General features: G+C 34.7%; 1 long non-coding RNA gene across 1 annotated transcript in view; it reads left to right on the top strand.

The window, feature by feature from the left end:
• The first annotated feature begins 2,069 nt into the window (after positions 1 to 2,069).
• LOC116738427 overlaps positions 2,070 to 14,740 on the top strand; it is a 362,032-nt gene continuing 349,361 nt past the window's right edge. The window contains exon 1 of the long non-coding RNA XR_004344354.1: positions 2,070 to 2,112. This is a non-coding gene — a long non-coding RNA (uncharacterized LOC116738427). The remainder of the gene's footprint in view (positions 2,113 to 14,740) is intronic.

Here is a 14,740-nt window from a genome sequence, read left to right as displayed (position 1 = left end):
AAGATTATCTGTTTGCTTTGTCAATCTAACTCTTCCTTATTGATACCAGGTCTTTCTATGATAAATTTATTATAGCCTGGCAATAACACTGGCAATCCAGTTTTGTACTGTCTCTTTGTCACATACTTTTGCTCCCATGGATATTAGACAATCGGATTCTTGCCTGACCTATGGAAAACGTTAAGTGCCTCCCTGTCATTTAAGAAGATTTTCTGTTCTTTTAGTCATTCCAGAGCAAGAGTAAAATACAGAACATAGAATTCCAGATGTTAAATAACCATTTAAAATGCCTCATTGAAAAAAAATGCCACTTTTACTTCGATTTCTTTAGTGATTCTTTCATGAATGAAGTTTGTCATCCATAGTTACATTTATAAATTATTTCTCACAATTATAATATGAAAATATAATTATAATTATATTCAAATATAAGAAATACAAATGGAGATTTTCATACTCAAGAGATGATTAGTAGACTAGAAATATCATTTGAAATATTTTTTAAATGTCCAAATTATTTAATAATTTTAAAGGGTTTTTGAAGAATTTTTACTTTTCAAATGTCTTGTAGTTTTTAATAGCCAACAATTATTGGCTACTTACTATGTCCTACGAAGAGTTCTAAGCAATTTATTTGTATTAACTCATATAATCTTTGCAACGACTTCATCTATGTAAAACAAACTTAGGCTCAGAAATGGTTTTGTAAATTGTCCAGTATAGCTAGTAATTCAGGGGCTAAGGTTCAAATCTAAGAAATGTGATCTTCTAGGTTTGGCCATAGAACAAAGAAAATAGCCTAAATTTGTGTGTGTGTGTGTGTGTGTGTGTGCGCACGCGTGTGTGCACGCATGTGTCTGCATTTGTGTCCACATCCGCTGTACTTGAATACTGGCTGAGAGAAAATTATGCGTGACCCAAAGGATTGATTCCCTTGGATTATCCAGGGACTTGTGTGACACTTCCATATAACATTGGAATCCCTAATTCACAGTTTGAATTGAGTTTACTCAGGTGTCTTCTAGAGTTAAGATTCTTTGAGTTTGTGAACTTTAAATATGGAAGAAAAAACGTACTTTTACTTTATACATGCTATATATTTTATTATTTATTTATTTATGTATTCATGGTAAAACTTTTATTACAACATACTGGTGGAGATCACAAGGAAGTTCATGCCTTCTGATTTCTACCCCCCTCACATCTGGAAATTTCAAGTAGATAGAATGTCAAAAAATATGGACAAAGTAAGTGGTTCTTTGATATTACATTTAATTGAAGTTTTTGTAATCAGCGTTGTCACATTTGCAATGAGAATTCTTACATTTGGATCTGTGATTTTATGTGGATTGGTATCCACATATTTGCAAATAGGACGCTGCCTCTAATAGAATAATAAAATTGAAAGAAATCATGGAAATATGGGTCTTTTATGCAGCAATATGTGATTCTGTTTCCTCTTTTGATTTCTGAAGTACCCAAGTTCATTTGAACACATTTAAATCTATTATCTGAACATACATTCTAGTTTCATTGCCTGAAAATTTAAAACATTATTATTACTGTGAAAATGATTCTCTTAACTTAATTGATGTTCCATTGCCACTTTTTGATGAACAAATATTATAGGATTTTTATTATCATAGAACCTGTTTAACCTACTTCCTCATCTTCCTATTCAGAACATAATAATTCATTTAGCAGTTTTGATAAGTGTTATCTGAGTTTTTGCCTGAAATTGACTGTTGTGTATCAGGAACTGAATCTACCTCTATGTTTCTTTCTAGGAAAAAAATGCTTTTTTTTAAGATATAAAGGAATGAAGTTCATTTAGAGACTCAGATTGAGAAGTATATTAGAATATTTATACCTTATTCTTTTTTCCTTAATGAACTAAAGCAAAAAAATAAATACAAAAGTATTTTGGGAAGTTAATAGATAGATACTCATATTGAGCAATAGTTGAGCATTAAAACATGTTCTTGTTTTAATTTTATGTTTTAGTATTTCTCAATCTGTTATACTAAGTGTATTAATGAAAACATTATATATATATATTTTTTACAATAGGTTCCTGTCCTGAGACCACAGCAGGATGTGCCTTGGACAAAGGTATGCACATTTAAAGTATATTTCAAATATTCTCCACAAGTAAAGTATATAAATAAAAAATGTTTTAATAGTAAAAAAGTTATAGTAATTATATTACTGTCATGTGTTTAGATATATTCAATTATAGTACATGTTCATGTCATGATAAACTAAGCTGATAAAACATTATACTAGTGAGAAAACATCAGAATCAAAAATCTGATTATTAAACACATATCATTTCCTGAGCAATGAAAGTCTTAATCCATACAACACATAATCAAAGAATAGTTATAACTAATGCCTTTGATAGTAAAAGAATGATACTATTCAAAGTTTAATAGAAGTTGTGTAAACTAGTCTTTAATGACTCTGATGATTCAGTTATTGAAGATAGAATATATGAAAGTGAATTATATCAGTCAAGATCTACCTTAGTGCCTAGGATTTGGGGGGACCAGATAGTGAAATTACAAGTGGATTTGAGAAGAAGATGCAAACAGCAAGATACATAAAGCTCAGTAAGAATTATATAAATGCACTACAGGAAAGCTAAGGAGGAGAGTATAAGGCCAATACAGGATGCCTTTAATTTCAAATGGAATATTATTGTAAAAAAAATGTGGAAAAGAACATTATAAATATCATGAATTGTAATAACCTTGAATCCTGAGAGGGAGCCAAAAAAGAAAAATTATACAATGAATAAAAAGTACATAGTGGGAACTCCAGGAGTAAAGACAAAAGGAACTAAGATTCTTAGGGATAGTAATGGAGAAAGAAGAAGGAGCTGGAAATGGATCCCACCTACAGGAGCTGTTAAAACCATTCCTTCTCTATGGAGGAAGTAGCAAGAAAAAATTTGCTTAAAGTAGCACATATGGAATTTGAGTTCTAGGATAGGGTACTGAAAGAAAGTTTGTCATTTCTTTGGAGGTATTTAAATAATGAATGGAGTTACAGATGTCTGCTTATAGTTTCTCTAAAATTCTCTAGATCGTTTACCCTATTTTGCATCCTTCCACCCCACAATGAAATGGGTGAAACAGTTCTTTTATTATTTTTGTGTGAAAAATTGATTTTATATTTAAAGGAAAGTGTAAAGTAGGTTTGTGGTTATAAGAAAAATGTAGATATATATCTCAATAACAATTGATATCTTATTTTATGCAAGCATAATACTTGGGGAAATACGCTTATATACTCATGTTTATATTTTACATTTGGCCCAAAACATACTGTATGTGTTCTGGCATATTAGTTCTCTATGAAAAATAAATGTCTAAAAGTATATCCACATAAATAATATTCAATATATGAATAATTGATTTTTAAAAATTGAAACATGCTTCTAGTTTTTTGTTTTGTTTTGTTTTGTTTGGAGTATGACTCCTGACTCTATTTTTCATATAGTTTTTTCTCTTAGTCACTTTCAGTACCTATTCAGAGACTGGTGTGATTTCAGAATATCCATGTAAAATATGCCAGCTGATGTGCTCTGCCAGACAGAATGAATGGCTGCAGGCACAAATCTCTGTTGTGTCAAGGCTTTGGCATGACATTTGGCAGGGAGCGAAATCAATCACAACACAATGCAAATAATGATGGTTTCCCATAGATATGTAGCCTCAAACCCAAGCCTGCTGTTAGTCTTTACTACTCTTTTCCCTCTTTTTCTAGGGAACAACGTTTCTAGTAATGAACTGAAAACTATGGTATTTACTGGTGTTCTCATAGTGTAAAGAAATAGGAAGATTGTGGCTTTGAAACTGAGCCTTCCAGTTTTAAGTGTGGCTCTCTCACTAACTAGTTGTGGAATCCTGGACAACTTACTTCAAATGAATTCAAAATGAATTTACTAATAATTATCACAGGGGTTGTGCGGGTATTAAAATGACAAAATTGTCCATAGAAACTCTTCCACCTGTTACATAACTAAATGCTATTCTAGCCCTTCCCATTTTTATAATGAGATGGGTTTTTCATGAAAGTTCTTAATCATCGTCTCAATCATATTGTGAATGCAAGAGGAATTACTCTAATAACATTTTTAAATTTCAGGCTATGTAAGCGTGTGCAATAATATTTGTCTTCATCTTTGGGTGGGTACTCTTTCTAGTGAAGGAAGAGTTGTTGCAAATTTCTTGATTTTTTTTTCTATTTTCTTCCTTTTTTAAAGAGTTGTATGTGATAAGAGGGTTTTTATGTTGTGTAAGAGTGTTTTGAATCTCCTTAATTTAATTTTAAGTTTTGTTAGTGTACTCAAGGATGGAAAACACATAGTAAAATATAGATGGCTTAGCAAAACTACCTTCATAGCATACCCACACTTGGTTTTTAGTTCAGTATCTCAGTTCAACTTCTTTACTGAGAAATTATTATGTATTATATATACTGGACTAGATGCTAAAGGTGCAAAGAAGAAAGAGATGTGTATTCTGCTGTATAAGGGAATTATAATCTAGAAGGGAGGATACATGTGAACATCGTTTTAAAACAATGTGGTAACAGTACAATGGAGAGGTTCCAATAAAGGGCCATATAGAAAAGCATTTCAATTAAGTTGGCTTCCTGGAGGGGTTGACACTTCAAGTATCTTGAACAGTGAGGATGAACTGATCAATATATAAAGTCAAATATAAAGTCAAATATAAAGACAGGATGGTGGAAAGAGGTCAAGAATAGGACTAAAACACTGAAAGTAGTAGTAAAGGTTCAGATTTGAAATTAGAAAGTAAAATCCACCCAATTTGTTCTTGAAGGTATATATTTAAGATCTATATATCTTTTTGTTAGGGGATAGACTTCAAGAAGAGTACATACAAGACTGTAAAAAAAAATTCAACATCATTAACAGTGGTTATCTCTATGTAGTATACCTAGATATATGTGTGACTTTTGTTTTTTATTGAAACTCTGATATGTGTTCTACATTTTATATAACAAACATTGTGAACACACTTTAATGTGGCTCCCATGATCCTGCCTCTTGATGTTCATACCTTGAGTGTGGACAGATCCTCTTGCTTGCATCTAATGAACAGCATATGTATTAGTCCTATGATTATGTTATGCTGATAGGTGTTTATAATTCTGATAGGTGTTAATGATATCACATTATAGTTTTAATTTTAATTTTGCTAATGGCTAATGATTTTGAACATATTTTCATGTGCTCATGTGGCACCTGTATCTTTGATGAAATGTCTGTTCATGTTGCTTGCCCATTTTTTAACTGGATTATTTTATTTATTTATTCTTTCATCTTTTAAAAAATTGTTTAATGTTAATTTTTGAGAGAGAGAGAGAGAGAGAGAGCGCACATGCACAAGTGGGGGAGGGGCAGAGAGAGAGGGAAACACAGAATCTGAAGCAGACTCCAGGCTCTGAGCTGTCAGCACAGAGCCTGATGCAGGGTTCGAACTCATGAACCGTGAGATCATGACCTAAGCTGAATTTGGGCGCTCAATCAACTGAGTCACCCAGATGCCCCTATTTATTTATTCATTCATTTTAATGTTTATTTATTTATTTTGAGAGAGGGAGGGAGAGAGAGAGAGCATGAACATGAGTGGGGGAGGGACAGAGAGAGACTCCAAAGCAGTTCTTTGCCCAGCAAAGGGCCCCTTGTGAGATCATGACCTGAGCTGAAATCAAGAGTTAGATGCTTAACCAACAGACCCAGCCAGGGGCCCCTAACCGGATTGTTTTTAAAGTGTTGAGTTTTGAAATCTTATGAATCTTATTGAATACATACATTGGCTGATAGAGAAGGTGAAGAGATATTAGCTGGAAATCCAGACAGGTAAGCAGTCAGGAAGCAGGTGGCATATACGTCTGAAGCCCTGGGGGGAGATCAAGGATAGAAATAAAGATTAAAGGAGCGCCTGGCTCAGTCAGTTAAGCGTCCAACTTCGGCTCAGGTCATGATCTCAGTTTGTGAATTCGAACCCAGCGTCAGGCTCTGTGCTGACAGCGCAGAGCCTGGATCCTGCTTCAGATTCTGTGCCTTCCTTTCTCTCTGCCCCTCCCCACTTGCACTCTATCTCTGTCTCCCAGAAATAAAGATTAAAAATTTTTTGAAAAGAAATAAAGATTAAAATAATGTCATAGTCAAGATGAAATAGAAGCATGTCTTGAAGGACAGTAACTTCAAGCCCTTATATTTTCCTGAAGCACAGAATGGTCTCTTACTCTCAAAATTTTATTGTATGTTATTAAGTAAATGTTCTTTAATTCCCTGGACTTGAAATTTTATATAAAACATTAAGGTTTTCTCATTTACCATAGACCTTTAATACTACCAGTATGTGAGTAGTGTCAATAAGATATGAAATTTTCAGTGGAAAAACTAAATTGAAGTTTTGGTGTGTGGCATAGACACAGGGAGAGACGAAAGGCTTGATCTGATCAGGCTAAGATCTGGAGCTCAGATAATCTACAGAAATACAGTAGATATTTTGTAAAGACTTCTTTCTCTAGATACTATAACAAAGCTCAGTTCAGAAGGCAAATCCATTATCTGAGATGTATGGTGATACATCCATGGAAATCCAGTAAAGCAGGCTAGATTGGGAGTTTATCATGAACAAATGTACAACACCAGGTGAGAGAAGGAAAGGAAGGAGTCTCTGAAAGTCTAGAAAGACTAGAGCATGTTGGCTAATTGAGGACATCGGGGGGCAAAGTAACAATCCATCATTCAAGAGAGACATTAACTATTTTAAGATTCCTGCCTCATGTGCTAATCTTTGTAATAGATTCAGTTTATACTTGAGAATGAAAATTAATATGGTGCTGGTATAAACCAAACATAAGTCCACTCAGTGGAACAAGGGACAAGAGGCCCCCCCACTGTACTAGCATTAACCCTTTAGTTGCTAGGTTGTGGGGGCTTCTGAAGGATAGGCCAAGACTGTAAGGGCAGTGGGAAGAAGGGGGATTTGAGTCAGTGCCTGTTTACCAGTTGTATCTAAGTTTTTTAATATTTTAATAACCAGGTCAGCCACTACCAGAACAGATGGGCCAAATACAGCCTGGACTATATACCTATTAGTAGAGAGTCTCAATGGAGTGGACTAGAAATAGAATGACTAGGGGTGCCTGGGTGGTTCAGTTGGTTAAGCATCTGACTTTGATTTCAGTTCAGGTCAGGATCTCACAGTCCTGAGATTGAGCCCCTAGTGGGGCTCTGTGCTGGGCATGGGGCCTACTTAAGATTATCTTTTTCTTCCTCTGTCCTTCCCCTGCTTATGCTTTCTCTCCTTCACACAAATATATAGATAGATATAGAAATAGAACTATATAGATATAGATATAGATATAGAAATATATAGAGATAGAGATAGAGATAGATAGAGATAGAGATAGATAGAATAATGACTAAAGAAAGGGAGCAAGGGACCTCCTTGTTCAAAGACAGAAACTTGTAGAAGGATTGCTTTTGAAAGTTATTTTACTACAGAGATCATCAAAATTGGCTTGATAAGAGTCTGAAATACTGAAAGTATAAAACATGATTTTTGTGTCCATTAAACACTATCTACCATGCTCTGGCAAACCCACTTCTTACTGGGTAGTGTGCTTACTACCTTCATCATATTTGGGGATCCCAAATATTTTCAGCCACTTTTTTGCTGTGAAAATGTCTTTTTTTTTCTTATTAAGAATTCTGATTATTTTCAAGTTTCAGCCTCATATTTAATTCAGAGATTCTCATCTTGCCTGGGCACAGCCTAGACTTGATGTTCTAGTTGTTCTGAATGTGTTTGGGGTAGTAGGCGATGGGAATGAGTGGGAGTGAAGGAATGGGAGGAGGGTGCCAAAATGCCCTGCTTCCTCATGCCTCTTCCTCCTTCCCTGTTAATTGTTTGGATTGGGGTAGAGAAAGGAGGAGGGACACAAAGTTCTCACATGTAACTGACTTTGGCAAGTGGCTATCCACTCTCCACTGATTGTCACTGCTGCTCTATCTTTGGCATGAGTGCTTTCTATGAACCTGGAAACAACTTGTGCCATGAGTATGCTTTTGGTGGTACTTCAGAGCATCTTGTTAGAGCTATGACTGGGTAGCTTCCTGGTACTTCAGACCTGGCCCAGATTCAGCCTCTTTCTACCTCTCCTCACCTCCCATCAGTGTCCATATGTGGCCACATCACAGACTTGACATATGAAAAGAAATGTGGTTCCCTATTGCTCTCAATGACAGAAGAATTGTCTTAAACTAAAAGTAAACATTAAGGAAAATACACAGAAGTCAACTGAATAGAAGAGAGCTTACAGTGAATGATGTTTTTTTTTTTTTTTTTTTTTTTTTTTTTAATAAGGAAAGGAATGGTGGTGTTTTCTTTAATTAGGAAAAATTAAGTCTGGTGGGAGACTGTGAAATAGACATAAATGTATGTGTGTGTGTGTATGCGTGTGTGTGTGTGTGTGTAAAATTATATTTTAATTTATCCACTTTACTCTTGAAACATAAATACAGCCTAAGGGCAGTAGCCTGTGTTTGCAATGCACCCAATCAGGATTATATGGGGACTTTTCCCCAACAGTGCCAGAGTTTCACCAGCAGAAATGACAATGGGGATTGTCCAATGTAAACCTTACGATGTTGATAATAATTGTAACTCAAGGATCAGTGCTATCCAGCAAATGGTTTCACCTGTGCTCCAGACTGTAAGGAGGGAGGTAGAGACAAAATAATGATGACAGGCTTGCAGAAAACAGGAGTCCAAATTCTTGACTACATGAGTGGGATAGTCAGGAGCATACATATGTTTGAAAGGATAGGTTAACATCTATATCTTATTTACTCCTTAATGGCAATTTTACAGGTAGAAATATCCTATTAGTTTATTTGGGGAAGCTGAGTCACAAAGTGCATAATATGTGACAGGCAAACTTCATTTGAACTGATTCTAAATCCCACCTTCTTTATATGAAATTACAATAGTTAATATAGAAAATTGGAATACAATTGGGGTCGATTAAAGAGGAAATAATTATTTTATAATAAATCCTTATTCTCAGTTTCTAACTGCTTTAACTTTTGATGAAATTGTTTTCTCTAGGAGAAAATAGCCAGACAAATAAAACTCCACAAAATTTATAGAAAACATATATTTAAAAAAAAAAACAGAAAATTAGTGTTTTCAGTTGTTTTTGAAAGACTTAAGTCCAGAAGCAGCTGTGCTAAAAATTGCAGAATGTCAAATCTATGCTCCCCTATACATTTTGTTTTATCATAAAATTTAAATTGTTATGTATAGAGAGCTATCATTTGCATGAAATTTAACTAAAAAGTAAATACTAAATGTTTCAAATAGAATATAAAAGGTGTAATTGCTTAGTTTTCTTTGCACTTTTACTCTTTCTATTATGAACAACTGCTAAGGAAATGATCACAAAGGGAATTCCAGGAAACTACTCTGTCTTTATTATATTGCCTGAATTCATGTGAAGTTTTGCTGATATACTAAGTAGATCATCCAAGTGAAAATAATTCTGTAATAAATGTTATTCTCAGAGCTTTGAAGAAAAACAGGTATTCCATGAGTATTTTATGAAACACATCTTCATAGAAATCACTCCAGTTAAAATGGGTTCCATGAAAAAAGTAATTTGAGAAACACCACTTACCAACTTCCTGTATACCAAGTCATCCTATGGGAGATTTAGCATGCTTATCATCACAAGACCTTGAAAATTTCTGCAGCAAAATGTATTAATTTTGTTTGATCTGGAAAAACTTGGATCCAATATAGCCTCCCCTATGGGGGAGGCAGTATTTTGCCATGGTTTAGAGTGTGGTCTCGAGTCAGACTAGGTTTGATTCCATGCTCTAATTTTTTTTAATTGAGGTAACATTTACATAGCATAGAACTAACCATGTAATGTGAATCATTCAGTGGTATTTAGTACATTAGCAATACATTCACCACCTCTATCTAGTTCCAAAACATTTTTATCACTTCAGAAGGAATCATGTTCCAATTAGTTGCTCCCCATTCTTCCATCCCCCACCTGCTCCACTCTGCCAAATTGTGTGAACATCTGCTTACCGTCCTTGAGACTCAGTTTTTCTCAGTATTCTATAAAGACAGGATTCACCTTATATAGTAAATGTAAGGATTCAATAAAACAATGCATACAGTGCACTTAGAACATTGTAAGTATTAAATACATGTTTGATAAAATGTTAAACTTATGTGGTCCTCTTCAGCATCCAGGGAACAATTGTTTGAGACAGCACTTTTTAAGAAATGCTGACAGAAGTCTATAGATCAGGAAAAGACCTCTAATAAGTGTTAGATCAAGGATTCCTTGGGTGCTAATGAATCTCACATGATACTCTTGTGGCCCAGAAAACTGACAATTAGCACCAATGTTTATCTTTGTCTTTTCCATATAATGTTTATTGCTAAAGTGGTTTAGAGGTAGAAGTTAGAGCAGAGAGGTGTTAAGAAGAAAGTCACAAGGAATTAAGACATGAATGAAGGAGATGAAACAGCTGACACCAACAATAACCTAGGTCTAATTATTTTCCATTTGATTCCATAGGTATTCATGATTATGAGGTTTTTTAAAGTGTCATTGGCATGGCAAAGCAACATGTAAAAATATAAAATTATGTATGAGTATATATTTATATTTATACATGGAAATATATGCAAATTTAATTATAGGTATAATTTTATATAAATGGAATCATATTCTACAATAGGTGTATAGCTCTAGAAGGATTTTCACTGAAATGAGAGCAGTAATTGCCATGCTGTATCAGAAATTCAGGTGTTTTTGCCTCTGTAATTCTTTCTACAATTGTTGAAATTTTCTATGTGACTGTATGCTATCTTATTCACAGAAACAAAGCAATAATGCTATATCCATTTAATAATAGAGACATATTATAACCATACCTTGTTTGATATTTTTATACAACTTGTCTTGATAATTGCTGGAAGGACAAATCCTTAAATATGAAGATGATTGTGAACCTGAAGCAGGTTCGCTTGGTTCCAAGTGGTCACAGAAGAAAGACCAAAAGAGTTTGTGGAGCCCTCCTTTCCTCCATAAATACAAATTACTGTTGAACCTGGTAATAATCAGCAAATTGGAGCTGTCAATTTCTTCTTACTTTTTCTAGTTCAGTATGTTCAAATTTAAAAAAAAAACAAAACAACAACAAAAACCTTTGCCCCCTAAAACATTATTATACTGTTGATTTATAATTCCTTTACAAATTCTACAAAAGATAACATACTCAGCGATTTTAATTTTTTAAATGTTTGTTTGATTTTGAAAGACACAGCAAGTGGGAGTAGAGGAGGGGGGAGGGGCAGAAAGAGAGGGAGACAGAATCTGAAGCAGGCTCTAGGCTCTGAGCTGTCAGCACAGAGCCCTATGTGGGGCTTCAACCCAGGAACCATGAGATCATGTCAGATGCTTAGTCACCCAGGTGTTCCTTCACACTCAGTGATTTTAAAGGAAGAGAAGAGTTTATCACTCTTCACCACACAGGGAAGTTTAATTTTCTATTCTGATCTTTTTTATTCTGTACTTTCTTCATTTGCCTCTTGAACCAAAAGATGATTCTTGTAGTGGCTCTTATAATGGTTCCCAACCTGAAGTGTCTTCATAGGCATCATTTGGAGACCTTGTTTAACATGCAGTTTCTTGGACCCCACCCCAGTGTTTCTTATTCTTGAGAATGAGGTCTGGGGATCTACAGTAGGTGACAATGGTCAAGATGATACTTAGGCATGATTCATGAATTACACTTTAAGAAACATTTGAAGCTTTATAAGTCTCAATAATTAGCATGTTTGCAAACCTATGATTTTAAAAAAATCTCTTGCAGTCATTTTTTCTTATAAAAGCATTTGTAGTTCTTTTTTAGCTCCTCTCCTTGAAAATGTGTTTGGTTCAGGTAGAATATGACAGCTTATCCATCATAATAATCACATGGACAATCCCCAAATGGCAAATGCAGAAATGATCGAACAATCTACTTTTCATTTCATTTCTTTATAGAATAGATATAATCCAATTGCTTATGACAAATGAAAGAATAAAATCTTCAATTATATTTTGTTGTTAGATTGATGTGATTTCACCAAAACAGTCCCGTTTGCAGTAAATTATTTAGCCCATAGCACACAATAGCAATATAATATTTAATTTATATAATAGTTACAGTTTAGGATTTTTCTTTAAACTGTCTCAGCTGTGCTAACACATTTGCCCCTAAACATCTCTGGGAAGCAGATAAGAACTGCTATTATTTATGACCAGTTGCAGAGAGATTGAATCACTGAGCTATTAAGTACCCCAAAGAGGGTCACACAGTCAGTGACTAAGTCAAAACAAACACTTCATCGCCTAAATTCTTGATCAGTAATTTTCTCAACAAATCCTTTTGCATATATCTTTTCCTGTAAGAGTTTACAGCTCATTCAATTTTCTGAGAGATTCTTCATTATGGACATATGAGAATTTGTACCCTGTGGAAGGTTGAAACCTGGAAGTGGGAAATCATATTAAAGACAAGACCTTACTTTTCAAAAATAACTTTTAAAATCCCTTATGTGTCCTTGTCCGTATCCCTATTTCACAGAATACTTTGTTCATTCATTCATTCATTCACTAATTTAGTCAAGCAACTGATATTTCCTGAGCATATACAGTATGTTGAGCACACTGCTAATAAACGGGATATTATCCTTGTCCTCATTTTGTGTAATCAGATAAAGAAACAGACACACATACAAATAATATGATATAGCAATTACTCTCTTGGAGCTAGGTATTATGTGCAAAGTAGCTTAAGCAAAGAATCGCCGAGTCTATTTTCTTCTCAGAAATTAGTAAGTTTGAGCTAGGATTTGAATGAAAGGCAAGAATTTACATGGATTCAGTATAAGGATAGGGGCATGGCTAGTGAAAAACAGAGGAAATTTTAAACATAATATAGTCATATCCCATCTAAAATATAAGTGTAGATATCTGGATTCAATATTTAGAGGCCAAATTAATACATTTGTAATTTTTTGAGGGCATTTGCACCACATTGGGACCCTCATTTTTGGAATCTGGCATCTTCCAAGGAGAACAATGTGGATCATACAAAGATAAATGACCTTTAGCACCATGTGCTTTCCCCATTAAAACCATTATCTCTCTGGCAGCCATATTGATTTAGAAAACTAGACTTGTCTTGATTATACAGTATATACAAGCAAACACAAAAGAATGCTAGTGTTTTTAAATAGTAAAACTAAACAAAGCAAACACTCACTTCGTAGGCTGGACTTGTATGCTTCAGCCTGAAGGGTATTTTTGCAACCAAGTAAGAAGCCCTCAAAATATAATGGAAACACTGACAGACACTTAACTATACCAGCTCTGGTGGGTACAGCCATAATTCACTTCATAATATAAATTGATATGTTGTCCAGAGGGGTCCCTGCGTTGGTGTTATTGAGTGTCTTTTGAAAAGTTCTGGTTCTGGGCTATGAAGCCGTAAAATGAAACTGAATGATTCTCTCTGAAATAGTTTCTGAACTGGGCCCCTCAATTACAGTAGTGCTATCCTTAGGGCAGGCAACATGGAAATGTCCTACAAAGACTGGAAACAGGAAATAACAAACCAGAGTGAAAACAAACAATGAAACAAAGTTTGTTGCATTAAAAGTCTAATATTTCTTCCCACAAGGTCTATTTAAAAGCTGAGCACACCAGAGGTGAAAAATGGCAGCTTGCTTTAAGTGGGGTCAGTTGTTAAGCAGGTTAGGAGTACACTCTATATTTGTGAAATCATGTGGCGGGCCAGAGTTCAGCCATCCCAGTGATCTTGATGGCCAAAGTGTCCTATGTGTTTTATAATATAATGCAAATGACTTCAATCTGAGGTAGCCACCATTTAGGGCTTTAATGATTTGTCCTAGAAAGGTCCTGCCAGGCCATACTTAATGGATCTTCTAAACAATGTAAAAAGATTTCTCTAAATGTGTTCTACAGCTTATAATTTTAGTGTAAAAATAATTTCCCACTGTCCCCACCACTGCTCTCTTCCCCAAATGCAATTTTTGAGGCTTCTTATTGAAAATGTTATACTGTCACTTTCTCCTCTCTCCATCTGATTCCTCCCAACCTTAGTCTTAGGATTCCATGTGCAGAGTTGGGGATCTGACAATTGGAAAAGCTCCACAGAATTCACAAAATAACACAGAATCCTGAAAGACACACTCAGTTTTCAACAGAAAATTAGGAGACAAGGATTCTAGTGTCAGCTTTTCCAATGTAAATGGTAACCTTGAGTTCATTGTAACCTCTGTGGGCCTCAATTTGCTCATCTCTAAACTGAAGGTCACAGACTACCTCTTTGTGCTTTTTAATGTTGTTCCATAGCACGATTTAAAGCTGCTAATGAATTACTTAAATATTGAAGTCCACATTAAGCCTTATGGAAAAGCATAACTGGCAAGATTTTCCTCTCAATTACTTGTGCTAATAGGGGCCAAAATGGCATGGATACTTTAAATTCACAGATAATCCCCAAACTTCAATTTAGCTAAGTGTTCCAACCTCCTCTCCTGCCAAACCATTTACAGGGGATTCAAACAATTAGCACACACTGGCATGAGATTTA

The sequence above is a fragment of the Lynx canadensis genome, chromosome D4, assembly GCF_007474595.2.
Source record: "Lynx canadensis isolate LIC74 chromosome D4, mLynCan4.pri.v2, whole genome shotgun sequence".
NCBI lineage: Eukaryota > Metazoa > Chordata > Mammalia > Carnivora > Felidae > Lynx > Lynx canadensis.
Note: the sequence above shows the minus strand (reverse complement) of the source record. Positions and strands in the feature narration are given on the sequence as shown.